Source organism: Schistocerca serialis, chromosome 4 (genome assembly GCF_023864345.2).
Source record: "Schistocerca serialis cubense isolate TAMUIC-IGC-003099 chromosome 4, iqSchSeri2.2, whole genome shotgun sequence".
In the NCBI taxonomy this organism is placed as follows: Eukaryota; Metazoa; Arthropoda; class Insecta; order Orthoptera; family Acrididae; genus Schistocerca; species Schistocerca serialis.
Genome location: NC_064641.1, coordinates 63,063,454 through 63,089,586, shown reverse-complemented (window position 1 = coordinate 63,089,586; position 26,133 = coordinate 63,063,454). Strand labels below are relative to the sequence as shown.

At 41.8% G+C, this 26,133-nt stretch overlaps 1 long non-coding RNA gene across 1 annotated transcript in view; it reads left to right on the top strand.

The window, feature by feature from the left end:
• The window catches only part of LOC126474046 (uncharacterized), a 36,722-nt gene extending 13,982 nt beyond the window's left edge, over positions 1–22,740 (top strand). The window contains exon 2 of the long non-coding RNA XR_007586562.1: positions 22,586–22,740. This is a non-coding gene — a long non-coding RNA (uncharacterized LOC126474046). The remainder of the gene's footprint in view (positions 1–22,585) is intronic.
• Positions 22,741–26,133: the final 3,393 nt, after the last annotated feature.

The window sequence follows — 26,133 nt, the reverse complement described above, 5'->3', positions numbered from 1 at the left end:
ATGTTCATAATGCACGGCCTGTGACGGAGTGGCTTCAAGACAGTAACATCCCTGTAATGGACTGGCCTGCACAGAGTCCCGAGCCGACCTCTGTGACCGAGCGGTTCTAGGCGCTTCAGTCCGGAACCGCGCTGATGCTACGGTCGCAGGTTCGAATCCTGCCTCGGGCATGGATGTGTGTGATGTCCTTAGGTTAGTTAGATTGACGTAGTTCTAAGTTCTAAGGGACTGATGACCTCAGATGTTAAGTCTCATAGTGCTTAGAGCCAATTGAATATGAACAGAGTCCCGACCAGAATCCCATAGAACACATATGGGGTGTTTTGGAACACCGACTTCGTGTCAGGCTTCACCGACCTACATCGATAACTCTCTTCAGTGCAGCACTCCGTGAAGAATGGGCTGCCATTCCCCAAGAAACCTTCCAACACCTGATTGAACGTATGGCTGCGAGAGTGGAAGCTGTCATCAAGGCTAAGGGTGGGGCAACAGCATATTGAATTCCAACATTACCGATGGAGGGCGCCACGAAATTATAAATTATTTTCAGCCAGGTGTCCGGGTACTTTTGATCACATAGTGTAGCGTTTTCCAGTGACGGCACAGGCAACAGGACCTGCAGGATCCACCTCCTCGAAAAAATATGGCCCTACAACGAACGATGCCGTAAACCCACAGTAGCGTCGGTATGAGGATGCAAATCAGTTTGCTTTAAATACACGCCGTAACGGTCGTGAGTGTTAGTTACCTTTGAGATTGCTCGTGATGAGTCGATGTTAGTCAAGAATGTACTCAGGCGACAACGACCTCATTATCGACAACTCACTGAGTTTAAATAAGGTGTAATAGAGCTACGAGAAGCTGGATGTTACTTCTGCTACTACATACATTCCTAGCAGGAATGTAGCGTACATGAGAATCTACGGTCGCAAAACGACCGGTCTCCGGACGGCCACATGGCACCACCGAGGGGGAAGACCCTCGTGCTCGGCGTATGGCTCTGTGGCATCGTACTGCATCTCCACTAGCAATCTGAGTAGCAGTTGGCACCACAGTGACACAACCAACTGCTTAAAATCGGTTACTTCAACGATGGCTCCGACACAGACGCCCTGTAGCGTACATTCCACTGACCCCAAACTACTGCCATTTGCGACTTAAGTGGTGTCAAGTGAGAACTAATTGGAGCGCAGAATTCAGATCTGTCGTGTTTCCTGATAAAACCTGGTTCTACCTCGGTGACAGTGATGGCCGTGTGCTGGTTGGAGGGAGTTCAGTTTAGGGCCTGCAATCAACCTGTCTGTGTGCTGGACAGACTGTACCTGGAGTTATGGTCTGTGATGCGATTTCGTATGACAGGAAGAGCGCTCTCGTGACGTCATGCACCCTGACTGGAAACCTGTACGTCAGTCTGGTGATTCGACCTGTTGTTCTGCCATTCATGAACAGCTTTCCAGGATTTTTTTTCCAACAGGATAACGCTCGCCAACGTGCTCTACACAGTGTCGACATGTTGCCTTGACCCTCTCGATCGTCAGATATCGTGCTACCCTTGCGAAGCTTGGAAGGGTCGTCACTTTTCAATACAAACTGAAGAACAGAGCACAACAAATTCAAATACGAGTAGAAAGAACATATTGAGAGACTGGACAATAATAATGTATAGGGAATGTATTTCGTATGGCTGAGCTGAAGTGTTAATCCTTTGTATATCAAAGCATGTAGTTTACTCCACGCCACTTTCACATTTCCGCCGTAAAGGTGCTCGACTGTTAATGGCTAGTTGTCTACTATGACTATAATCGCTTCAAACCCAGCCGAGCAAAGACAAAAGTATGCGTTTTTTTTGATTACATATTTCAGTCTGCCGTGCCGTTGCACAAATATTATCACTACCTGTTTCGATGTGTTACCAAGATATCGCGAATCTGTTTAAAAATAGAGAAAGAAAGGGATAGTAAAACACTAGGAAAATATATTTCAAATAAAACTAACTACTCCACGTGAGTTGTATACGTTACGATGTTACATAGTGGGTCGTCAACTGAAGAGGCCCAGAGAGCTGCTCATACTATAAACGTATCTACTTTCTGGTTGTTGTAAATGAAGACCACGGTTCACTATGTAAAAGTGTAAAGCTGGTAACTGTCAAATCGCAACGATAAGTTTAAAATTATTCTTAATATAAAATACATTGTGAGAGAAAAGATCCTTTAGTAGTAAACTAGTAAAAAATTACCTAACTACGGAAGTAGACAAACTGTACGTGTACTAGCAGCAGGATGTGTAGTCTGCATAGGCCTTTCATCATCTGAACGGAGGTGAATTGATGAGGTCGAAACAAGATCACTGTAACAAGCCAGAGGATCAAGGGCAAAGGACTCGATCGTATGTTTTAATACAGATCGCCGTATAAAGAACGAAATGGACAAATACGCTCCAAAAATGCTGTCATACCCGAATGTGATTGAAAATTCATGGAGAGCAAACCCTCTAGTGTTGCACTCGACGCCTGTAGGACATGGCTTTGCAGCGGCAGAATATGGGGCACCGGTCTGAGGAATTTGCGATCTTTCAAAGAAAGTGGGTGTGGCTCTTACCGAGTCAGTCTTCTTAACTGGATGGATGAAACCGAAGCCAGCATAGGAAATCATTCTTCAGCATGTATCACGCCACAGGTTATTCGACACGCCGTGTCAAGAGAAAAAGAGGCATTTTACAATACTGTCAAAATCGCCTAGTGTCCTTTTATTGTATTACTTCAGGGGCATGTTTCTCTTACTACCATCATTAGACTACGTGTGCATTACCAGTCAGCTAACGTAAAATCTCATCCAAAAATTAGAAACTTCTGAAATGGTTTCAATGCATAATGAAACATCTCAAAGCACAGCATCAGCTGCCAGCTCGGCTATAGAGTTTATGCAAATACTAGTGCTCGTCGATATGCGACGACAGTATTGGAATACGTTGAACTCATTTTTAGGATTCCATTCCTCGATCTGTAAAAACGGAACCCTTATACAATCGCTTTGTTGTCCGTCTGTCTGCCTGCCTGTCTGTCCAACTGCGTTAGAACCTTTTTTATCATGAACAGGCAGAGGTGTGAAGCTCAAGTTTATGTTACATATTAAGGTCTATGTCCCCTTCACTGTGCAAAAAGTTTTAAGCTTCTAAGTCAATGCAATCAGAAGATAACGGCCGTTTATGTCACATATCTTCATACTCGAATATTCACTGGTCAAAACCTGTAGAGTGCTTCACTTTGACATATAATCATGAAATTTGGTAAGAAGCAATGTTTTACATTACAAGTAAAGGAAAAAAATTCGAAAATTGTTAATTTGCGGTTATATAACAGGAGGAATTTTTTTTTCATTTTATATCTGTCTGTTTGTCGTTCGTCGTTTAAGACCCTTTTTCTCTGAAATTGCTTGGCGTATAAAGTTCAAATTTACTTCACATACTAAGGTCTGTGGCCCTCAGCAATGAAAAAATTTTAAGCTTCTCTGTCAATGCAATCAAACGATCCGGCCATTTATGTCACATATTTTGAAACTCGAACACTCACTTATCGAAACCGGTAGGGTATTTCCTGTTGACCTAGAAACACGACATTTGGTAAGAAGCAAATTTTCACACTACAAGTAAAGTAAAAAATTGCTAAAATTGTTAATCACACGAAAAAAAAGTATTTTTTGTCATTTTGTCTGTCTGTTAGTATTTTAAGACCCCTTTTTGTCTGGAACCTGTGAGGGTATAAAGATCAAATTTATGTCACATACTAAGCTCTATGTTCCCTTGACGGTGTAAAAATTTTAAGCTTTTGAGTCAATTCGATGAAAAGATTCAGCCATTTATGTCACATATTTTGAAACTCGCAAATTCACACATCAAAGCATGTAGGATACTTCCCGTTGAACTGGAATCATGAAATTCGGTGAAGAGCTAGGTTTCACAGGAAAAACAAAGAAAAAATATGAAACTATGAAACTTGGTAAACTGTGTTTATATCACACAAAAATATCATTTTCCGTTTGAACATACATTGCATTAATCATTCGTCAGAAGGATAATAGACGAACATTAATGCGAACAAACATAAAATGTAAGTTGTTGCCACGTTTTAGTAAGTAAATAATTTTTTTTATCCAGTCTTCTCTCTCTAAATACATAAAATGAAGTCTCCTGCTCGTTTCCTTTTGTATGTTCGGACTAGTCTGGGGAACTAAGTGCGCAAGCCCTACTCGCACTTGTTCAGTTTTTTTTGTGATAATGTATACACCGTGCTTAGAACAGCAAACAGTTTATGTAAAATTAAGGAACATGACGTCAATAAGTACGATACCACAATAGTATATATAACTTTCGAATAACAATAACAGTTAAACCTTCTTAAATTTAACGGTAAGTATATTTGCTTTATTATTATTTTTTAAGTAGACACCACTGTCATGTTAGCTCTATAATCATCAGTGTAGTTAGGAGTTACTAACCAGCTCCGAGAAAGGTGATGTGTGCGCATTTGCATGCGCATGTTTGTGTACCTACGCGTCTGCATGAACTTTACTGGCAGCCGTGCAAACAGTGAGTGAGTCAGACCGAGGCACTGGAGTAGAGGTAAGCGAAATACTAAGTATCGGCACGACTTGGAAGCGTCCGCACCTCGGATCTGCGAAGACTTCGCCGTGAACACATGGTCCAGTGCTGCCGTCAAGTTTCATGGAACGACAAAACCCGACATAAAACCATCTGATTGGTGGTCAGTTTTCCAACTGCTAACTCCAACCTCTGAAGTTCATCCAATCACATCGGAGTAGGTGTCTAATGCTGATGTTCCTGTCCCAAGACTTAACTTTTCTGTTAGGTAAGTACCTCAAAACGAAAGATAGAGAAGTAAGTTGACAATGAATCTAGCAAAATACACCAACTGAAAAGTAACAGTCAAAACACATCATGTTTTGCACATTTGAAATACGTAACAAACGATTCGTGACACAAGAAAAAAGTACTTTCTAAAAGAAGCATTATTTTCTGCTCGTCACTGAAGCTTCAAAACTACTATTAGACGATGCGACATCTACTTGAATGGCATTTCAGTCGTACGAGATTCATGGTGTATCGTAGCTGTGCTAGCAGAAACGTCAACTATCAACAAGCGCATAAACTTCAAGGTCGTGATTTTTTTTTTTTTTTTAAGATGATCCTAGATGTATTCATGGTGGTTATCTGCTTAATTGCACCACACAGAAGCAATTATATGACTGAAGACAAACAACCACAGTTATAATTTTTTAAGTTAAAAGAGCCAGAGATAATTAAACCATCTAGAGTACATGCCATGTACCTGCTGTAACAATATCAAAGATAATAAATATTGCAGACAACTCAATGACACTGATGAGACTCTCTGAGACAAGGGAAGCTACAAGCAATTTGTCTGTGAACTATAGATACTGACATAACAGCGTGCCTGTTCGCACTGGTGTGTCGAACATTATTTAACGTAACGACTTCTGAAATATACAGTATAACTATACCAACTTGCGAAGTGTAGGTGTAGTACATAACCTGCCAACAAATCAAATTTTTGTTGCACAGAAGCTAAGAACTTTTTAAAGGTTCCACCAAGGCCATAAGCTTTTACCAAAATAGTAATAGCCTACTAATAACAATATTTTCTGAGAACAGCCCTGGGTTCCTATAGACAGATGGTTTTAATCTTTAGCAACTGCCAACAGATGTCCGTCGGTACAACTGGACGTGAATTTTACACAGACAGCTACAGACATAGGAAGTACAACAGCTACTACGAGTGTGGAAGAACGTTTAGTCGTTGGTAAGTGTCAGTCTTTGGTCCTTCACATTAGTGTCAATTACTCTTACGTATTTGTGGCGCTTTGTTTATGCTGCACGTGGTTGATGCACTTGATTATTACCATATTCTACCATAATCGGAACACTAATTTTTCTGATGTACCCTTTCATAAAACAAAAACGTTATCCAGTCCCTTCTCCACTGCTGCTGCCCCTAGAAGACGCTAAGCCATCGTTTACGCAAAATTAAGCGGCATACTAAATTTAAGAAAAAATTGAAAACTTTTCTTCCTAGTAAGTTCTCTTTAAAAAAATACGTAATGGTCACTCCTCGTTGTCTAATGGTGAATTAAATCTTCATTTCTTCTTCCATTACTCTGCTTGTCCTTTTTTGTTCTTCAGTCGCTCAAGTCATCTTCCCTTTTCTCCTCTTTCATTATTTATACCGCATCGTGTCTCCACATTCGCATGCTACTTTGTCCGTTCCTATCCTATCTCTGTTCCCTATTTCATTGATGCCACGGCCAACAGTAAAACTTTAGCTTCCTGTATGATTTTAGCCTCCTCTCCATCTACAAATAGAAACATTGTAGTTATCGCTTTTATTCTTCTTTCTAAATGTTAGACTACATATAAAATATGATACATATTGTAAAACAGTTATGTTACTCACCATATGCCACAATTAACGTATGATCGTATATCAAGAATGCCTAGGTGGAGGGCAGTGTGGTCCTGATATTTTATTGTCCCTATAAATGACCGACAAATAAATATATTCGGTAAACAGAGCTACTCTATGTTCTAAATACATTGTGCCTTTAACATTTGCATCTCGGTGTAATGAGCGTAAAGTTTAGATCGTCTATTTATTAATTTATTCTACATTATAGCCATTTAGCTAGAACTCTATAATAGGCTGTATTTTCTGTCTGCAACTACATTTCACCTTAAATAACAACGATTCTAAGGTTGAAAAAAGAGCAATATATTACTGTCACCACTGTTAATACTATCACCGCCATTGTCTACATCTACACACGTCTATCTCAACCATTGTTATTTCTACTTCCTTAATGACAGAAAATCAACAAAAAATAGTAAAATAATTGCTCTTAACTTTTTAAGAGGAGTAAGTATGCTGAAACTGTTCTAAAAGTGACATTTTCAAATTATTATCCCTTAATAACATTTGATCTCTTGTGAAAAGTTTGACTTATTATTTGTCAAATAATTTCAATTGGAATTGTACTTCTTATCGTTTCAAATTAAAAAGTGGAAACGTAATAATATTCAGTAGTCCTGCAGTTACTTATTTAACTGTCTTTATCTCTGGAAGTATTCAGTCTAGAAGGCTGTGGCTTTCTCCTATTTATTCCTTGATTTCATGTTCATGTTAAGAGGATAGATGCACTGCATAAGAGTTCAATTGTAAGGACATAAACTCTAAATGGTAAAAACTTACAGTGAAAACATTTATGAACTCCAGCATTATTATGGGATGGCAATAAGATACAACTTTTTGACCTACAAGAAACGAAAAGAGCAGTGCGGGCTACATTCTTCCACAAATCATCCACTGATGGTACCTCCACACGTGATCTTTGTCCACCGGCTGCTGTTTGACGGTGCAACTACTGCAAAACTCAGGCGGCAGTCACGGAGAAACAATTTGGGTGCCAAAACAGTATACCACCTGTAATGATGGAAGCTATGAAACCTGTGTATAGAGAGTTAGTTCATCCTGATCTTCTTTCCAAATGTCTTCATGGTCACACGCAAAACCTAAGTGAGCCTTTCAGCAATGTCGTTTGGACCCGAATGTCGTTTGGACCCGAATACCAAGCAATTTGTTTGCAGGGATGAAAACTTTACATCTAAGTGTTTGTGATGCTGTGACAACGTTTATTAATTGCTATAAGGGATGAATTAGGGTACTGGAGCTATTTGATAGCACTTCAGGAGCCAACACGCTTCAAGCCTTCTAATGAATGGCTCGATTTACAATCATAGAACCCCTTGGCGCAGCAGAAAAAATGACGAAAGAAGCAAGGGATAGGGAAAGAAGGAAGCGTCAAGGACTGCAGGACGATCCAGAACAGTATACAGACAATGTTGATTATGGGCCTGGCTGCTTCTAGGAGCTGCCATGCCTCCGTATGTATGTTGATATCATCTGAAACTTTGAACATAATTTCCTGAAAATTAATTTTTGAAAACATTTGACCCACTATTTCAGATAGTACCTCTCAGTGCACTGCAGCTACTGAACTACCAAAATACAGCCACCTCTGACAATTTTTTGCTAACAAGGGAAAAAAGTGGAGTTTTAAAGAAAAAACTGAACATAATTTTCAAATTTCGCAACAAATTAATTATTTTATGTGTTATGTAATAAGAAAATGAAATATACAACACATCTTAAAAATTTATGGTGCAGTTTCTGAGACAAAGCGCCATCAATATTGCAGTTTTAATACTGAAGTTACAGGGCGTACGTACTCCCGTTGATAGGTTTTGAACCCAGATTCCACGCAGTCACTCAGTGCCGCCACAGCCCGTAGGTCTAATTCTTTTTCCATTTCAATCTAGAAAACAGTCTTCGTTTGCACAGTTCTGTATAATGCTACCTAGCTGCAGGAACATCCCGCAGATCGTATCGAGCGTTGCGATATTCAGAACCGACCTCTGCCGCAAGACGGCTCGCATCACTCAGTTCGCTCGGATTACCCGGGTGCGCAGACCAATGACTTCAGCGCTGCGCTGAAGCAGCCGTGAAGGGAAATCGTGTCGGTTCTAATGATGATTGGCATGCAGTGTCTTTTTCGACACTGCGTCAGCGATGTTGACGAAGATCAACCAAATTGACACGTGATGCAGAATCTCTTTCACAGCTTTCTTAGGTGTACCCGGTCTTGCTACGTTGGATGGCGGGACAGCACTCCGACATACATGTAACAAATATCAAAAAAGCCGTCAGCTGTGAGTTCATCTCCAATTTGTTTTATAGACGACCGTTTCGGCGACATGATACGCCATCATCAGGCCCTAAAGAACAAATTTACAGCTGTATTAACAACAAGAATTGCATGGAACCAGTGTACTATCTGTAGATACATAAAACCATATTACTCACTGATAAGTAAGATATGTATATGTTTGCAATATGAGGCCACCACATACGAAGTTCCACAAGCTATGTTTATTATGTAGATATGAATAAAATCAGAAACCTACAAAAGCGGTCTAACCTTTGACATTGTATATATTCTAATTATACCAAAATGAGTGAACTGAAAGACAAGATGGAAGACTAGTTTCAATACTAGTAAATCCTAATCACAGATAAGTCTAATTTAAAGATGGACGAGTCATATTACCACAAGTATGCAATCAAGCTATTTATCTATTATTTAAAAAATGCAGTATAACCGCAGTGAGAGACTGGAACGAATGAAATGATCTATATATCTGAAGCATACGTGTCATTAGTAGCGTCATAGTGATACGCTGTCAAGTCAATAGAACGGAATTCGTAGAAGACACTTTACAAAAAGAAGTGAATAGTTGACATCATTATAAAGTAAGTTGTCTCGTACCATCTCTAAATATCCATATTTACAAAACTTAACCGTTTTCATAGGTAAACTGACAAGAAAAGGCTTTAACGAGAAAGATGATTACAGTAGTGTATTGTATACAGCACCCACATAAAGTAAGAGAATAGAAATAGTAAAGTGCCAAACGTCTATATTTGAAGAAAGGCTTGTACACCCATGGATTTGTATAACAGAAGAGAGGAGTATGCGCATATGCATTACAAAACTAAATAAAGAAACCGGTTTCCTAGGACAACAGACCGATGATGAAACCCTAAAACTGGCTCAGTCAGAGCGTATTACATTGCGCCAACTTGGACTTCATACTTGGACTAAGTAGTAAATTAGTCAAATATCATAGAAACAACAACAGGTTATGATGGATAAAACTGGCATAAATCACATAAGGTAATAAAACAACGGCCACTGTTTACTTCAAAATAGCAATAGTGTTCAAGGAGGCCAGTCAAATCCCAAAAGCAGAAGCGTCATATGACGGCAAGCATGCACCTCAAGTCGGTCCCCACTGTGTATTACCGAAGGAAGATTTAGCCACCTCTGCATCGAGAACAAGTCAAAGTATTAAAACGGATACACCACGATATTAGTAGAGTAAAAAATTAGTCAGTCTCAAAGACCAGAGAAGAGGAAATACATGTACGTCAGAAACATATGTGAATATCAATAGTAGCATCCACATAGCGATGCGCAATCATGTAAATGGAACGTAATAAGCAGAACTGTACGTATAACAGGAAAATCAGCAGATGACATTATTGTTTCTACGATAACATGAAATTTACTTGTATGTCCATAAGCAGACTATTTAACACCTAGTTAGATAGCCAGTGAGAGACCGTATTTGATCAATGAAACAAAGGCACCGAAGACTACCAAAAATTGTAAACAGAGAATTTAGTAACCTGATATATTTGCCAATCCCCCACAAATGCACAAGAAGAGAGCTTACTGTTGTTCCAGTTTCTGATACCACGTCAGTTGTAAATCATAATCAATCAGAAAGCATACATCTGTGAATAAACTTACATGTTCAGGATCAGCCAGGTTGACTCGTGATGCAGAATCTCCGTAACGTCTTATTTCATGACCAGTTGGAAGCCATAAATCAGCAAAGAGGCAAAAGTACCAAAGACAACTAAGTGATCTAAAGAAAAAATCTGGAAACCTTATCCACCTTCGATTCGACATAAATACAGAGCAACAGAGCTTACTATTGTTCCAATTTTAGGTACCATCTCGTCGGGTGTTTGCCGAGAAACCGTATAGCTGCAAATGACTTCAGGCGTTGAGGATCAGCCTGCTGGTACCCCTTACCATTACAAGTTGTTGTTGGATGTTTAAGGGGGACTAAACAGCGAAGGTCATCAGTCCCCATTACAAGTCCTTTCCTGTTAAACTCGCAAACAGAGCGAGGGAAAAACAAGAGTCTTTATTCCTCCGTAAGACCTCTAATTTCCCTTATTTTATCTTCGTAGTCCTTAAGCGGAATGTAAGATGGCGGCAGTAGAATCGTTTTGCCTTCAGCTTCATATGCCGATTTCCATATTTTCTCTGTAGTGTTCCTCGAACACTCCTGACGATACCCTTGTCTCTGATGACCACTCGCCGTCGAGGGCAACACACTGTGTTCTGCAGACAACGTCGTAAGTGGGACAACCACAGCTATGAGTATTCATCTTGGCTATTAATAACCGCTTCAGTTATATTTGGTCCTTTATTACCGTAACACTACCGGTTTCATGGCATTAAAAGCCACATCTTCTGGTGAACATACGATTAAAACATTCAAGCGGAAAACTTCGGAATGTTTTTTTCCAACATTCGTTGTCCGCTAAAAGACGGCATGTGATGGATTAAAAACTGCTCTTTACGCGGTTCCATATACGAGGGGGAGTTGGAAGATGTTTTCCCTGTTGACTGTGGGCAGAGTTCTGTGATATGCGCGACAGACGACACGGCAGGTGAACGCGCACGTGCAAGACACCGATGCACCAGTGGACAGAGGTCGAGCGCGATCAAGCAGATGGCGCTGTCGCAGTGGCTGCGCAAAGCGGAGGCCAGCCGCTCAGTCTTTTCCCGGAGCTATGATCACAGGCGTTACCCGCTATGAATGGGCACCTAGAGTATCAGGCACACAAATTCATAACCGCCTTGTTGAGGTGCATGGGTCAGCTGTGATGTCGAGGCAAATGGTGCGGAGATGGTGCCAGCAATTCAGTGATGGACTTCAGCAAGTGCAGGACACACCGAGCCCTGGACGGACGCGCACTACAGATGCAAATGTCAGGAAGGTGGATGACATGATTAACGCGAACCGGCGGATTACCATCGATGGAGTAGCGGCAGAACTTGGAATCGGACATGAGCGAGCTCACAAGACCATCCACGACATGCTTCGATACAGGAACTTGTCAGCACGATAGGTGCCACGCCAACTGACCCCGATACACATGGAACAACGCATGGCGTTCAGCCTGGTCGAGCGTTACCATGAATCTGGCAATGACTTTCTGTTTTGGATTCTGACGGGGGATGAAACTTGGGTCCACCATCACACGCCCGAATTGCAGGCCGCATCCATGGAGTGGAAATATCATTCATCACCTGCCCGAAACAAGTTCAAAAGCACTCCGTCTGCAGGTAAAGTGCTACTCACCGTTGTCTGGGACGCCAAAGGAGTTTTGCTGCTGGACTTTCTGGAGGATGCAGCCATCATTGCTGCGTGGTACTGTGCCACTCTGTCGAAATTGAAAGAGGAGATTCGGAAAAAGCGGCCTGACCTTCTCAGATCTGGCGTTCTGCTGTTGGATGACAATGCGAGACCACACACGACGGCAATGCAAAACCATATTGTAACTATTGGTTGGGAGCGCCTACACCATCTGCCTTACAGTCCGAATCTCGCACCAAGTGACTTCCATCTGTTTCCTGCTTTGAAGAAGACTCTCGGCGGAAGGCGCTTTGGCAGCAATGCTGACGTCAAACAAGCCGTTCAACGCTTCTTCCGTATGCAACGCCCTGAGTTTTTCCTGGAAGGGTTTTTGAAGCTTATAAAGCGGTGTGACAAATGTCTCAATGTACTTGGAAGCCATATAGAAAAATAAAGATATGTCTTATCTTTAATGTCTTATTCTCTTTTTTTTTTTCCTTTCACACCCAACTTTGACCACAGTCGACAGGGGAAACTTATTTTCCAACTCCCCCTCGTAGATCAGAGAAGCTATCACTATGGTACGATTTGTTTTAGACCCATCCATCACACTGGAATCTGGAAATTTTTAATCCATGACACATCGTCTTTCAGCCGTGTTTTGTTTTGGCGGACAACAAATATTGGGAAATAAGATTCCGAGCCTTTCCCCTCTATTGTTTTAATCGTGTTTTCACCTGAAGATGTGGCGACGAAATCGATAGTGTCACAGGAATAAAGGACCGAATGCAGCTGAAGTGGTTATTAATACCCAAGATGAATACTACTGTTCTATAAGAAGTTTTCGAGCCACTCACACATCTGTGAAACTATTCCATAAGCTCGTACCTTAGCTAAAAGCCTGCAGTGGAGCACCGTGTCAAATGTCACCCGGAAATCTAGAAATATAGAATCTGCCTGTTGCCTTTCATCCATAGTTCGTAGGATCTCATGTGAGAAAAGGGCAACTGAGATTCGCAAGGGCGATCTTCCTAAAACGGTGCTGATTCGTGGACGTAAGCTTTATTATATTCGAACTGAGAACATATTCAAACATTCTGCAGAAAAACCGATTTAGGGATATTGGTCTGGAGTTCTGCGGATCCGTTCCTTTACCTTTCTTATACACAGGAGTCAGTGCGTTTTTTTCCTGTTGCTTGGGACTTTGCGCTGGGCGAGAGATTTAAGATAAATGGAAGCTAAGTAAGGGGCCAATGCCGGTGAGTACTCTTTGGGAAACCAAACTGGGATTCCTTCCTGACCTGGCAACTTATTTGTTTTCAGCTCTTCTCTACGTCAGGGATGCTTATTACTATGTGTTCCATACGGGAGTCTGTTCGATGGTAAAATGACGGTATGTTTGTACGATATACAGGAAGAGTGCTGGCGCTTGTTTCAGTTTCAGGTATCAGGTACCGTCTCTTTGTTTCGAGGGCCGTGCCGAATTCATATACAGCGGCCACCGGGCAACGGAACCCGGTAAGTGGGCTGACGAGTGTGTCACGACGCAAAGTGACTTGGCAGGGTCAGTGGCCGGCGCCGCGCTGCAGACGCTGTGCCAGAAGGGGCGGCCGAGGCGAGTCGCGACCCACAGCACCAACAGTAGTCGACGGGGAGCAGGGGAACGAAGCAATTCATATTCCACCCCTCCACTTCATCGATTAATAGTGGGTGAGACAACTTCTTCGCCTCTCCGCAGAAAGCGGCCCCTCTCTATCTGGAAGGACGACGGTTCGATCCCGCGTCCGGCCATCTTGATTTAGGTTTTCCGTGATTTCCCTATATCACTTCAGGCAAATGCCGGGATGGTTCCTTTGAAAGGGCACTGCCGATTTCCTTCCCCATCCTTCCCTAACTCGAGCTTGTGCTCCGTCTCTAATTACCTCGTTGTCGATGGGACGTTAAACACTAATCTCCTCCTCCTCTCTATCTGGGTAGGTAGGAATTGGGTCATACGTGTATTTCCAGAGTATACGTGAGTGTGATGGCCTACTCCTCTCGAATAGCCCCAAAGGAGAGGGGGGGGGGGGGGGGAGAGGGGGGCGCTAAGTTCAATGTCCCCATCCAGCGGACGGATCATCATCAACGGTGTAACACGTTCATTTTTTTTTCTCTGAGTCATCAGTCTTCTGACTGGTTTGAAGCATCCCACTACGAATAGCTCTCCTATGCCAATCTTTTCATCTCAGAATAGCACTTGCACCCTACGTCCTCATTTATTTGCTGGATGTATTCCAATCTCTATGTCGTTCTACAATTTTTACCCTCTACAGCTCTCTCTAGCATCAGGAAGTTGAACTCTGATGCCGACCGTTGTGGCCGCGCGGTTCTAGGCGCTTCAGTCCGGAACCGCGCTGCTGCTACGGTCGCAGCTTCGAATCCTGCCGCGGGCATGGATGTGTGTGCTGTCCTTAGGTTAGTTCGGTTTAAGTAGTTCTAAGTTCTAGAGGACTGACGACCTAAGATGTTAAGTCCCATAGTGCTCAGAGCCATTTCAACCATTTTTGAACTCTAATGTCTTAACAGATGTCTTATCAGCCTGTCCCTTCTTCTTGTCAGTGCTTTCCATATATTCGTTTCCTCGACGATTCTGCAGAGAACCTCCTCATTCCTTACCTTATCAGTCCACCTAATTTTCAACATTCGTGTAGCATCACGTCTCAAAAGCTTCTATTCTCTTCCGTTCCGATTTCCCCAAATCCGTGTTTCACTAAGATACAATGCTGTACTCCAAAGGTACATTCGCAGACACTTCTTGCTCAAATTAAGGCCTTTGTTTGACACTAGTAGACTACTCTCGGCCAGGAATGCGCTTTCTGCCCGTGTTAGTTTGCTTTCTTTCATCCTTTTTGCTCTGTGCATCATGATTTATATTGCTGCCATGGTTCAGAATTCCTTAACTTCATCTACATCGTGATCCCCAATTCTAATCTTAAGCTTCTCTCTGGTCTCATTTCTGCTACTTATGATTACTTTCATCTTTCTTCGTTTTACTGTAAATGCAAATTCTGTGCTTATTAGACTGCTCATTCCATTCAACACATCCTGTAATTCTCCTTCAATTTGACTGAAGGTAGCTACATCATCAGCGAATCTTATCGTAGATATCCTTTCACCTTGAATTTCAGCTTCACTCTTGAAACTTTATTTTATTTTCGTCATTGCTTCTTTGATATATAGATTGAACAGTAGGGGCGAAAGACTACATCCCTACCTTATAACGTTTCTACGCTGAGTACGTCGTACTCAGACTTCCAGTCTTACTGTGCCTTCTTGTTTCTTGTACATATTGTATATTACCCGTCTTTTCCTATAGCTTATCCTTATTTTTCTTAGGATTTCGAATGTCTTGCACCATTCGAGATTGTCGGACGCTTTTTCCAGGTCGACAAAGACTATGAACGGGTCTTGATTTTTCTTCAGTCTTGCTTCCATTATCAACCGCAATGTCAGAAATGCCACCTGGTGACCTTACTTTTCCTATAACCAAACTGATCGTCATCTAACGCAACCTCAATTTGCCTTTCCATTCTTCTGTATATTACTATTGTCAGCAACTTGGATGCATGAGCTGTTAAGCTGACTGTGCGATAATTTCGCACTTGTCGGTTCTTGCTATCTTCGGAATTGTGTATCTCATACATTCTACACACCAATATGAACAGTCGTTTTGTTGTCACTTCCCCCAATGATTTTAGAAATTCTGATGGAATGTTGTCTATCCCTTCTGCCTTATTTGATCTTAAGTCGTCCAAAGCTCTTTTAAATTCTGATTGCAATGTTGGGTCCCCTATCTCTTTCGTGTCGACACCTGTTCCTTCTTCCATGACGTCATCTCATGTCCTCCCCCCCCCATGGTGGCCTTCAATGTTCGCTTTCCATCTATCCGCGCTCTCCTCCGCATTCAACAATAGAATTCACATTGCGCTCTTAATGTTACCGCTCTTGCTTTTAATTCAACCAAAAGTTGGTATAACATTTTTGTCTGCTGTATCACTTTCCAACAATCATTTCTTTTTCGACTTCTTCACATTTTTCATGCAGCCATTTCGCCTTAGCTTTTCTACGCTCCCTGTTGGTTTCATTCCAAAGTGACTCGTATTTCTATATTCCTGATTTTCCCTGAACATGCTCATATCAGAGTTATAACGTGTGGCTCCGTTGTAGGTAATGCAAATTGCAACCTACGATTCATTGGTGTGATACTGGGAAACTGCAGTTTATCTACGAGTTTACATACGAAAACTTCTGCAGTCCGTACTTGAATATTATCAGGCGTATGGGCCGAATTCCATAACGCACTAACAGGAGACGTCGAGCGTATGCAAGGCAGAGCGAATGGTCGGAGGCTTGTCTGACTGGCGAAAGAGCAAGACAAAAAAATTTCAAAATGTTGAATGGTCCACACGCGAAGGAACCGCCTAATAAGCTTCAAGAACCCCTTTGAAGGCACAAACTGGTAATACTTTTCAAACCCTCGTATTTGTTCCACAGTGATCGTGCACAAGTCTGTCAACGCTTGGCAACTTTTCAATTACGCAACTGTAGAAACCATGTGGTTTTAAGGCGAAGCGTACCGCATTTTTATCCGGAAAGGAAGTTCCTTGGTGATTGTCCGATAGAGAGCGGAATAGGTGAAACTCTGAGAGAGCACTCCTGTATAATGTTTATCGTCAGCCTATGAGAATGCGGGCGGGCGTTACCACGGAGTAGCATCACTTCAAGCAGTCTTTCTGCTCGTTGCTCTTGGACTGGGTCTGCAATATGTCTCAGTTGATGACAATAAACATCAGCAGTGATGCCTTACACGTCGAGGAAGCATTTCGCATTACACCACACCGCCACTGTTCCACCGGATGAATAACTTTGTCGGCTGATCCCGGCGGAGGTTCGAGTCCTCCCTGGGGCATGGGTGTGTGTGTGTTTGTCCTTAGGATAATTTAGGTTAAGTAGTGTGTAAGCTTAGGGACTGATGACCTTAGCAGTTAAGTCCCATAAGATTTCACACACATTTGAACATTTGAATAACTTTGTCTTCTGTCGACACGAGCAGGTCTTTGTGCGGGGAGTTGCTGCTTTGTTTGGGCTCAGCCATTCTTGTCTTTTCCTTGTTGTCGTTGTTGTGGTCTTCATCCCTGAGACTGGTTTGATGCAGCTCTCCATGCTACTCTATCCTGTGCAAGCTTCTTCATCTCCCAGTACGTACTGCAACCTACATCCTTCTGAATCTGCTTAGTGTATTCATCTCTTGGTCTCCCTCTACGATTTTTACCCTCCACGCTGCCCTCCAATACTATATTTGTGATCCCTTGATGCCTCAGAACATGTCCTACTAACCGGTCCCTTCTTTTTGTCAAGTTGTGCCACAAGCTCCTCTTCTCCCCGATTCTATTCAATACCTCCTCATTAGTTATGTGATCTACCCATCTAATCTTCAGCATTCTTCTGTAGCGCCACATTTCGAAAACTTCTATTCTCTTCTTGTCCAAACTATTTATCGTCCATGTTTCACATCCATACATGGCTACACTCCATACAAATACTTTCAGAAAAGACTTCCTGACACTTAAATCTATACTCGATGTTAACAAATTTCTCTTCTTCAGAAACGCTTTCCTTGCCATTGCCAGTCTACATTTTATATCCTCTCTACATCGATCATCATCAGTTATTTTGCTCGCCAAATAGCAAAACTCCTTTACTACTTTTAGTGTCTCATTGCCTAATCTAATTCCCTCAGCATCACCCGACTTAATTCGACTACATTCCATGATCCTCGTTTTGCTTTTGTTGATGTTCATCTTATATCCTCCTTTCAAGACACTGTCCATTCCGTTCAACTGCTCTTCCAAGTCCTTTGCTGTCTCTGACAGAATTACAATGTCATCGGCGAACCTCAAAGTTTTTATTTCTTCTCCATGGATTTTAATACCTACTCCAAATTTTTCTTTTGTTTCCTTTGCTGCTTGCTCAATATACAGATTGAATAAAATCTGGAGAGGCTACAACCCTGTCTCACTCCTTTCCCAACCACTGCTTCCCTTCCATGCCCCTCGACGCATAAAGACACCATTTCTCGTCATCATTAACGATGCAGGATGGGAATGTATAGTTCACGAGCCAATTGACGACGAGCAAGCAGAGATGCACTTAAGACCACCCGCTGATTTTTGTGATTCAGGCTTAGAGCATTCGTTACCCATACAACCGATGTTTAAACCAACCCCATTGCATGCAAATTTACGACGGTGGAATGATCACAGTTCATCACATTTGGCAATTCTCGATTCCGCTGACATTGAACATTGTGGATTAACGCGTTTAAACGATCTTCATCAAACCCCGAAAGTCTTCCTGAGTTTGGAGAGTCGCTAAAGCCAAAACTATCCTCTTTAAACCATTTCTTGCCGTGCCCTATCCAATGGCATTATCCCCATAAACTGCGAAAATGTTTGTGGCTGCCTCCGCTGCTTTCTTCCCTCTATTTAGCTCAAACAGAAAAATATATCAGGGATGTTCCGATCTCTCCACACGGAATTCCATTTCCTAGCATCCACAACCGCACCCATCATCCCCAAACGACAGCATGTAAACCCAAATAGGCAACACTGAACTAGAAATAAAAAAAGACAATCGATAAATAAACCCACAGCAACTGGAATATCAACATGCAAAACAAAAACTCTACGAACTTATGCGCCAGCCTAATACACCTATAGTCCGCAATACACCTTACGGTGTGTGACAAGGAATAATTTGTATACAAATGTTACTTCTCCCTTTCCCTGTTCCAATAGTCAGTGGTTCGTGAGAAGAGTGATTCGCGGTAAACCTCCGTGTGGGGCTCGAATCTATCAAAGTTTACCTTCAATGTCTTTTCGCGAGATATACGTCAGAGAAACCGCTGCATTGGTTGACTCTTATAGAAACGAACGTTCTCAGAAATTTAACAGTAGACCGTACCGCGATGGAATAACGCCTCTCACGTAGTCTCTGCCACTGGAATTGGCTGTTCATCTCCGTGACGCTATGCACATGAACCTGTAACGAAACGCGCTGCTCTTCGTTATATCTTCTCTGTTTCCTCTGTCAATCCTACGTGGCACGCATCCCAGACTGCAGAGCAATATTCAACTACTGGTCGGACGATGGTTTTGCGAGTACGTCCATTGTGGAGGCACTACATTTCCTGAGGATCTCCCAGTGAGTATCACTCTGACATTCGCTTTAGTTTTATACGGTAGATCCACTTCAAATCGCCCCGCACGCACACTCCTAGGTATTTTATGGCTGTGAATGCTTCCAATAATTGTTCGGCAATCGAACAGTCACACAATAATGAGCCTTTTTTACCTACTTATGCGCAAGACCTTACATTTGTCAATGTTGAGGGTCAGCTGCAATTCCCCGCAAAAATCATCAATCCTCTCCAGGTCTTCCTACAATGCCCTACAATTTTTCAGCATTACAACTTCTGCTTATATAACACTATCCGTAGAGCCTCCGAGTTTATCCACTAGGTCATTGTGATAAGCAATGATCCTATAACACTCCCTTGCAGTACACTTTAAGATACTTTTACGTCTGAAGATTTTTCTCCGTTGAGAATGACACATTGTCTTCTGTTTGCTAGAAACTCCTAAAGCCAGTCACGAAGCTGCTTTGATAGTCCGTGGTCTCGTCTTTTGTTCATTATGCGGCAATGCGGAACTGTATTGAACGCCTTCCAGAGGGAAGGGAATACGGGATCGATTCTGGCGGCATGGGTCTCCGCGGAACGCATGTTTATTCCTACAGAGAAGCCTTTCGGCCTGCAGAAACGCTAATGCAAATACAAAAAAACTTATCCCCTTTCAGACACTGCGCAGTGTTTCGCAAAATATAGATGTAGACGTTATCATTCATCTTATAGTGTATCAAAAATCAACATAAATTGGGCGTCTTCAAGATGAGATCCTCCCACCGAAAGAAATGGCAGGGGACAACCGATTTTTTGCAGTAGACATCCACGTGCTTAACGCGCTACTCCAACATAGGCCTTCTGAAAGTCTAGAAAACTGTTGTACCAGTCACACTTCTTTACAGTACAGTTTTCATGGAATTAGCACAATGTGAATAGGACATCGACAGTCCCATGATTCCAATGGCCCACGAACTGAATATACACCGCCACTCTTATGAGAAGTTTATCGAATACGTCGTGGAGTGGGGTTCTGTAGCAAAAATTGCAGTTCAAAAAATGATCTTCACTTTTGTTAAGGGTCAGCCAACAAAATAAGTGAATTTCACAATTTTTTCTTTGAAAAGCTAATGAACCCATTAATGTAAATCTTTTTGCATATTATTTATTGATTCTTGGACGACATATTTGGATTTAGTTAAGAAATTCGTGTAAAGAAATTAGGACATCATTAAGCCCCCCATCCGAGGAGTTCATGCCGTAACGGAAGGCCTGCAATCCGCAAATCTTATCTGAAATCAAAAAACATAGAGTTTTCTTAAGCTATAGGACATTGCGCACGTAGTATTAGCACTGTTGGTTTGAAATTTGAAGAAGTAATGCCAGCCGCTGGTGGCCAAGCGGTTCTAGGCGCTTCAGTCTGGAACCACGCGACGCTACGGTCGCAGGTTCGAATCCTGCCTCGGGCATGGATGTGTGTGATGTCCTTAGGTTAGTTAGGTTTAAGTAGTTCTAAGTTCTATGGGACTGATGACCTCAGATGTTAAGTCCCATAGTGCTCAGAGCCATTTGAACAATTTGAAGAAGTAATAAAATGGCGGACGCTTGAAACAAAGTTTTGTCGTATGTTTTTGGTCACTTTTTTTGCAATAACTAACGAACAAATTAAAAATTAGCCTATTACTTCTTGCGGACATGTTCGACGGTTAAATTCATCCCAATTTCAGAAAGCTATCTTTATTAGTGTCCCCGCAACCAGTTCCGCAGCTCGAGATATGGTACATTAATATAGGTGTCTTTGTGAAATTTTCCTTTTTCAGAGACAGCAGTACAGTATATGTGTGATAACGACATGATTATTAGAGTAGATGCACCAAATAGCTGCCTATAATAAAACCTTTATTTTTGTGAATTTCTTGTTATGCGTGCGTCGAATATGTGTGCTTGTGTTCCACGTTTATCTATGTACAAACTGTGCAGTATAATCAAAAGTTAAAGGTGTTACACTGTTACTTAACTTTAGAAGTACTACACAGAATTCTTGAATCACTGTTTCTTTTCGATGTCATAGCTGCTTATAATAAGTAATCTTTACTTACGACACTGTTTCAGCTTTATCTCCATTTACTGCTGAAATAGCTTTTACATTGACCAAACAGGAAGAAATTTTAACGTGAGTTATAAACAATGCATTAGAGAGAGCGAATATAATCAGTCGAGCTTCTTTCTAGACTTGAAAAATCAAAGTCACTCTGCTGATACGACCGAAAATGCACTACAGATTCTGCACAGAATACCAAAAGGTTTTGCAAAGAATTCTTGAAGAATTAGAAATATATATGTATACGAGAAAATACACACAAGAAATATTAAACGAACATACAGAATTTAGACACAAGAACTACTTCAAAAACTTTATTGAACTTCTAGAGCACGAAAATGGATAAATCGGAAGTAAGATATGCAACAACCAAAGATAATTGTAACAAATTGTAGTTAATAAAATAATATCGGTGTTCGTCTGCACAATCCTTGTAAACATATAGCGTCTTAAGAGTGAACTGTCAAACTGCTGTCACGTCGTAATTAGCATTTTATTTTCAACATCTTGACATCATTTACCATCTTATTAAAGCAGTGACATAAAACAGTCCACTAACGACGTAGTATGAAAGTCACATCAATCTAGACGTGAGTACAATACAGCTACTTTAATATAAATTACATTGGCATCCATATCTGTTGCAGGTACTTGAAAATGGCGATAAAGCCGAAACAGTCTGTCGTAAATAAAGGCTACTTATTATAAGCAGCTATTTGGAGCATCTAATAATCATGCGTTTCGGTTTAATTACTGGTTCAATGGCTCAAATGACTCTGAGCACTATGCGACTTAACTTCTGAGGTCATCAGTCGGCTAGAACTTAGAACTAATTAAACCTAACTAACCTAAGGACATCACACACATCCATGCCCGAGGCAGGATTCGAACCTGCGACCGTAGCGGTCGTTCGGCTCCAGACTGCAGCGCCTAGAACCGCACTGCCACTCCGGCCGGCGAATTACTACTCGGGCATGTTCGTAAGGAGTAATAATCTGTTTTTTGTTTTAATTTATTGATTAGTTATTGCAATAAATCTGGCTAAAACCACACGAGAAAACTACATCTTTGTTTCAAACGTCCGCCATTTTATTATTTTTTTCAAATTAAAAAAAACTGTTATTATTGCGTGCGCAATATCCTATACCAAAACAATTTTTTTTTTTTTTTTATTTCAGATAAGATCTGCAGACTGCAGCGCTTCCGCCATGGACACATCTCATTCTGGACAGAACAACCTTAACTCCTCGATTGGAGGCTTATTGATGACCTAATTTCTTAACAAAATCAGAAAAATTTTGTACATGAATCAATAAATATTGTGCAAAAAAGATTTACTTTTATTTACTTCATCAGTTTTTCCAAAAAAGAACATAAAAATTGCTTAATTTATTGGCTGACTGTGGAAAATGGACACTTAATTTGAGACATTAACGTTGATGTGAAATCATTCTCCTCCGACAACGAAAATCTTCGATATGTTCATAAGTGAGGCATAAACCCTATCCAGCGCCCCCCTCCCCCCCGCCCCCGCCAATCTCCCCTCTTCCACACACTATATTTCAGGATAGATGATGAGATTGTATGCCATATCGTATCATTGTTGCTTCGTCAGTCTGTAATTCATACCAGTTTCAGTTCCAGAATCACAGGGACCGTCTGCCTTATCTAGAATGGGACCAACTTTAGCGAAACGTCCGTTCCCTATTCCGGATGACGGCTCTATTTATCCCACCCTCGTTGGCTCAGGCGCAAAGTGCACAAAAAAAGATGGACGTGGGAGGGGGAGCACTGGTGGCGTGATAGAGGACCCGCGGAGTGACGTAAGCCCAGGTCAGGCACATCGACTTATCGATTGCCGGCGGGCTGGTGCGAGGGTCGCAGCAGTCACGGAGGACAAAAAGAGAGCAACCGCACTGGCTCTTCGACAGCTAGCGCTCGAGGGAAAACCTCGTCAGTAACTGCAGTACGAATGAGCTGGCAAAGTTCCAAACTTGCTCTCCGCTTCCTTGACTAGCAATTCGTATTTTATTTGTCGTACATTATTTTCTCGCTTTTGTGTTTTCTCATTCTAAATAAGAAAGAACATTAATTTTGCGAAAACCGCTACCGCTACAATGATTTACATTTCCTCATCGCCGAAAACAGAGGAAAATAAATATTTTGTAACAGCTACTGGACTGATACTTTTACCGTAATTGATCATTTTTCGAGGGCAGCGACTAAGTAAAGTGCAAAACATCACCGATTTGTTGCTTCAGTCTCTTATATTTTTAAAATCATTTCGCGTTTCAATGGTCTGTCCATCATTACGTGGGAGCTGAGGGGTCGGCGAAGAAGAATCCCTGCAAAGGGCCCGAATTCGATTACCGGCCGGGTCGGGGATTTTCTCCACTCAGGGACTGAGAGTTGTGTTGTTCTCAGTTAAAAGACTTGCACCAGGTGACCGGTCTACGCGAAGGAAGGCCCTAGCCACATACATCCGGTGGATTAGGATGTTTTTACATCTGTTATGTTATCTGTAACATGCACATGTGTCTTCCGTTTGGCATACAGGGAAGTGACAACGTTATGTGCCGTCTTGCATTAGTGAAGAAACATTAGCGTTAATTTACAGCACTGAATAGTAAACGATTTGGGACACAATCTGAACAGCCTTCTTCGGTTGTTTGCAGATGACATTGTCGTTTATCGACTAATACAGTCATCAGAAGATCAAAACAAACTGAAAAACGATTTAGAAAAGACATCTGAATGGTGCGAAATTTGGCAGTTGACCCTAAATAACGAAAAGTGTGAGGTCATCCACATGAGTGCCAAAAGAAACTCGTTAAACTTCGGTTACACGATAAATCAGTCCGATCTAAAAGCCGTAAATTCAACTAAATACCTAGGTATTACAGTTACGAACAACTTAAATTGGAAGGAACACATAGAAAATATTGTGGGGCAAGGCTAACCAAAGACTGTGTTTTATTGCCAGGACACTTAGAAAATGTAACAGACCTACTAAGGAGACTTCCTACACTAAGGTTGTCAGTCCTCTTTTAGAATACTGCTGCGAGGTGTGGGATCCTTACCAGGTAGGACTGACGGAGTACATCGAAAAAGTTCAAAGAAAGGCAGCACGTTTTGTATTATCGTGAAATATGGGAGAGAATGTCACAGAAATGATACAGGATTTGGGCTGGACATCATTAAAAGAAAGGCGTTTTTCGTTGCGACGGAATCTTCTCACGAAATTCCAATCACCAACTTTCTCCTCTAAATGCGAAATTATTTTGTTGACACCGACCTACATAAGGTGGAACGATCAGCACGACAAAATAAGGGAAATAAGAGCTCGTACGGAAAGGTATAGGTGTTCACTCTTTCCGCGCGCTATACGAGATTGGAATAATAGGGAATTGTGAAGGTGATTCGATAAACGCTCTGCCAGGCACTTAAATGTGATTTGCAGAGTATCCATGTAGAGGTAGATGTAGATATAGACCTGAAGATCTCAAAATCTTTTGATTTTCGCACGCATTAAGCAGATCAGACAAAAATTGCTCAACGAAAGAAACTGAATCCAACTTAATCAAGTTCTAACTTTCTTTAATACACTATGTGATCAAAAGTATCTGGACACCTGGATGAAAATTACAAGTTCGTGGCGTCCTCCATCGGTAATGCTCGAATTCAGGATGGTGCTGGTCCATCCTTAGCCTTGATGACAGCTTCCACTCTCGCAGGCATACGTTCTACATCTACATCTACATTGATACTCCGCAAGCCACCCAACGGTGTGTGGCGGAGGGCACTTTACGTGCCACTGTCATTACCTCCCTTTCCTGTTCCAGTCGCGTATGGTTCGCGGGAAGAACGACTGTCTGAAAGCCTCCGTGCGCGCTCGAATCTCTCTAATTTTACATTCGTGATCTCCTCGGGAGGTATAAGTAGGGGGAAGCAATATATTCGATACCTCATCCAGAAACGCACGCTCTCGAAACCTGGCGAGCAAGCTACACCGCGATGCAGAGCGCCTCTCTTGCAGAGTCTGCCACTTGAGTTTATTAAACATCTCCGTAACGCTATCACGGTTACCAAATAACCCTGTGACGAAACGCGCCGCTATTCTTTGGATCTTCTCTATCTCCTCCGTCAAACCGATCTGGTACGGATCCCACACTGATGAGCAATACTCAAGTATAGGTCGAACGAGTGTTTTGTAAGCCACCTCCTTTGTTGATGGACTACATTTTCTAAGCACTCTCCCAATGAATCTCAACCTGGTACCCGCCTTACCAACAATTAATTTTATATGATCATTCCACTTCAAATCGTTCCGCACGCATACTCCCAGATATTTTACAGAAGTAACTGCTACCAGTGTTTGTTCCGCTATCATATAATCATACAATAAAGGATCCTTCTTTCTATGTATTCGCAATACATTACATTTGTCTATGTTAAGGGTCAGTTGCCACTCCCTGCACCAAGTGCCTATCCGCTGCAGATCTTCCTGCATTTCGCTACAATTTTCTAATGCTGCAACTTCTCTGTATACTACAGCATCATCCGCGAAAAGCCGCATGGAACTTCCGACACTATCTACTAGGTCAGGCGCTGGAAGGTTTCTTGGGGAATGGCAGCCCATTCTTTACGGTGTGCTGCACTGAGGAGAGGTATCGATGTCGGCGTTCCAAAGCATCCCATAAATGTTCTACAGGATTGAGGTCAGTAC